Raw genomic sequence first — 4,210 nt, forward strand, 5'->3', positions numbered from 1 at the left:
TTATTTGTCAGAGTAAAGGATTGGGAGGTCATGTTGTGGCTGTACATGATATTGGTTTGACCACTTTTCAAATATTGCATGCAATTCTGGTTTCCTTCCAATTGCAAGGATGTTGTGAAAATTGAATGGATTTAGAAAAGATTTACAAGGATGTTGGCAGGGTTGCAGGATTTGAGTTATCACGAGAGGCTGAATAGGCTGTGGCTGTTTTCTCTGCTGCGTCGGAGGCTGAGGGTTGACCTCATAGAGGTTTATAAAATCATGAGGGGCATGGATAAGATAAATAGACAAGGTATTTTCCTGGGTGTGGGGGAGTCCAGAACTAGAGGTAATAGGTTCAAGGTGAGAGGGGACAGATATAAAACGGACCTAAGGGGCAGCCTTTTCACTCAGAAGGTGGAGCGTGTCTGGAATAAGCTGCCAGAGGAAGTGGTGGCGGCTGGCACAATTACAGCATTGAAAAGGCATCTGGATGGTATATGAATAGGAAGGGTTTAGGGGGATATGGGCGAAGTGCTGGCAAATGGGACTAGATTAGGTTGGGATATCCGGTCGGCATGGATGAGTTGGACTGAAGAGTCTGTTTCTGTGCTGTACATCTCTATGGCTATAAGTCAATTGAATGATTGCACTATCCAGTGACAAAACAACATGAAAACATTTAACAAAAGTTCTCATTCAAAATGCAGTGTTCAGCTGCAAGCAGGATCCAACAGTTTAAGGTGCCTGTCATCCACTTCTACTGAAGTAAAAGGCAAAATCACCATAGTCTTATTCTCTTATTAGTCAGTGATAACTGGTGGTGGTTTAATCTGAGGGTCATCATACCTCAGTCGAGGGAAGAGGTTGGGAAGAAGAGTCACTCTATATTGCAAGCCAGCAATCCAGCTATCAGTCTAATCAGATTTTGATTCAGTTTTGCTATTGTGAAATCTATGGAAGGACAGTGAAGTGATTTTGGACATGTTTTGATGGGATCCTGGATTTGGTAGAAAATGTTACTGCATTCTTACAGGATGGATAGAGAATTTGGTGATCTTCTGAAACAAAGGCTATGTTGTGAGATCATATTGAGAATGTAGACAAAGAAGAAGCTGTTGTCTTGCTTTTATTAACTATTTGTGATATATACACAAGTCATTAGAAAGGAGAATTGTTAGGCCCATGCAACCTCAGTCTAAGCTCCAAGGGTGTTCCAACATCAGCAGGCATCACTGATGATGTATAAGATGTTTTAGCATATTGTGAGTTCCTAATTATACATAGGCTGTAGCATGTCTGGATACTGTAGTTGCCATCTGCATTGCCTGTGGCTCTGCAACTTGACAGCAAGATGGAGTTAGAGACTGGAAAGTGGAAGGAAGGCACAGAAAGCAGAACAGAAGGGGGACAGAGAAGGCAGCCTCCATGGGTTTGCTCCAAATCAACTTGTTTGGTGAAGCTATTCAAACTTCAGCCTTCTGAACATTTATGTGTTGCAACATTCAAGGTTATGGATCTAGTGCAGAAAAATTAGGCCAGTATAGAACCATAGAACCAGGGAAATGATACAAAAAGGGGCCATTCAGCCCACCTTGTCCGTGCCAATACGAAGACATACATTTACCCTTGCTAATTCCTTCGAACTGCACACAGCCCATAGTCCTGCAGCTTACACCACTTAAGGTGAGGATTCATGTACTTTTAAAAAGAGTTTTAGGTCTCTGCCTCCAGCACGAACTCAGGCAGCGAATTCCAGACACTCACCACCCTTTGCTTAAAAATATTTTCCCTTACATCCCTTTGAATTCTGCCACTGAGCATGAATCTACGAGTCCTGGTTTTAAACTCTCTGCCAAAGGAAACAAGTTCCTCCTGTCTACCCTACCTCTATCCCTCACAATTTTGTATACCTCAGTCTCTCCCTTCTCTGTTTCAAGGAAAGCAACTCCAACCTCTCCAACCTCTTCTCATAGCCACAATTCTCCAGCCCTTAACAACATTCTAATAAATCTTCTCTACATTCTCTCCAGAGCAATTATACCCTTTCTATGATGTGGTGACCAGAACTGCTCACAATACTCCACTTGTGGTCTCCCCAGTGTCTTATACAGTCTCATCATTATATCTCTATTTTTGTATTCTATACCTTTTCCAATGAAGGAGACTATTCCACATACCTTCATTACAACCTTATCTATCTGTGCTGCTACATTTAAGGATCTGTGCATTTTGCACACCAAGATTGCTTCTTGAAACCAACTCATGAACTATACCTTTGAATAGTTTCTAATTCCCAACATGATGCGAGAAATTTGTTAGTGTACTGTGACGTTTCCTTTAGAAGCATCAATTAATTCCTAGTGGTACAGTTCACTGATCACCCTGAAGCATGTCTATTTTGCAGTCTATATGCACTTTTTCTTTGGAATACAGGAGACAGAATCACAATCCATTGTATGCAAACTACATAAAACTGTTAGGACACAAATTGTAAACTGTTAATCTCATTGCTAGACAGAAAAACAATGTGTTAAGAATAAATTCCTTTTTTTAATAGTTAATACAATTGGCTTCTATTGAAGATGTAGCTAAAATATAAAATCATAATGTAAATGTTTTGCAAGCTGTTGAACATATGGTTTCGTGATGGTCAAATGCAGTGTGATCTAACATTTAGCTGTGCAGGGTGGGAAGGCCCCAGGTAATGAATTAAGTGGCCTCATCTATGATAGCAGTGCTACAGTTTGGCTGACTACTATTCATTGTAGTGTGAAAGAAATTATTCAGGATCCCAAGTCTTAATCACTGTATAATGACTCTGCTGCAATATTTAAATGTGTTAGCATTGGGAAAAGAGGTGATAAAGCTACTCTCTTTGCTCTACTCTTATGTTTAGCAGTGAATAATGAAGATGATTAATAAAAACAAAATTTAAAACTGGCAATACCAATCTGGTAGAATTAGCTCATAGCATTATCTTTGAATGAATAGTGTAGAATTTCCCAGCCCCTGAATAATTTGGCAATGGCAAACTAGCTGGCAAAAAATGGCAAGATCACCAGAAATGAGACTCTCAATGTCAGATTTTCTGTCAAAGTTTGGAATGGTGAGGTGAGAATCTGCCAGTAAGCAGTGAGAGACCTCTTTGCATGAATTTGTGTTGTATTAGTATGAAATCTCACCTTATTGTTATGCATTATCTTATTCTCTCATGCACTGAAGAGTAAGTCGTGCTGACAATTCTCGACATGAACTTCACAGCCATTACATGATGATGCAATTTCACCACTTCTCCCTTTGAGTCACTGACTTGGACAGCAGACCAACATCTCAGGGCATGTTCCATGGACAGTGACCACCCACACCCCTATCCTCAGAGGTTGGCATTAGACATGTGCCAGCTTCATCACATTGTACTACTCTGACCCATTTACAATACAGTTCTGCACTTTAATGCCTCATTTGGGAGTGCACTTGCATATTTCACTGTAATGCTGCTGCTACCAAGATACTTAGTGCACATACACAAGTGTCCATCTTATGAATTAGGCCTGGGTGCACATTAGGGCTTCTGCCTTGCCCTCTTTGTGGTACTCTCTTTGCACTTAAATGGATGTTCATAGCGCATCTGCTTTGCCTTTTTAACACTTTGTAAACTTCATTCAGAACTTAAAGCTCACAGTGGTTAAAGACAAAAAAAACCCTGCAGATGCTGGTATCCAAAATAGACAAAGTAGGAAACTGGAAGAGCACAGGAGTCCAGGCAGCATCAGAAGGTGGACAAGTCAATATTTCAGGTATTAACCCGAAACTGGAGGAACAACACCTTATCTTCCACCTGGGCAACCTACAGCCTGGAGGACCTAACATTGAGATTCTAATTTCAAAAAACGTTCCCTCCCCCGCTCTCCAAACTCACTTTCCAGCCCCACCTCCTACCTTCCATTCCACCTACCAACCCTTCCTTCCAGCTAGCAACTGGATTCATCCCTCCCATCGACCAATCAGGTCACATTCACTACCTGTGTCCACCTATCATTACCTCACCATTCTGCTACTCTCCCCACCTCACTCTTTATCTGTCACTCCCCCAGCCCCACATCTAGTCCGGAAAAATGGTTAAGACCTGAAACATTGATTTCTCTACCTCTTGGTGCTGCCTGGCTTGCTGTGTTCTTCTAGCCTTCTGTTTAACGGCTTAAGGTTCACATTGCTTCTTTCTTGCTTT

Source organism: Chiloscyllium plagiosum, chromosome 14 (genome assembly GCF_004010195.1).
Source record: "Chiloscyllium plagiosum isolate BGI_BamShark_2017 chromosome 14, ASM401019v2, whole genome shotgun sequence".
Taxonomy (NCBI): domain Eukaryota; kingdom Metazoa; phylum Chordata; class Chondrichthyes; order Orectolobiformes; family Hemiscylliidae; genus Chiloscyllium; species Chiloscyllium plagiosum.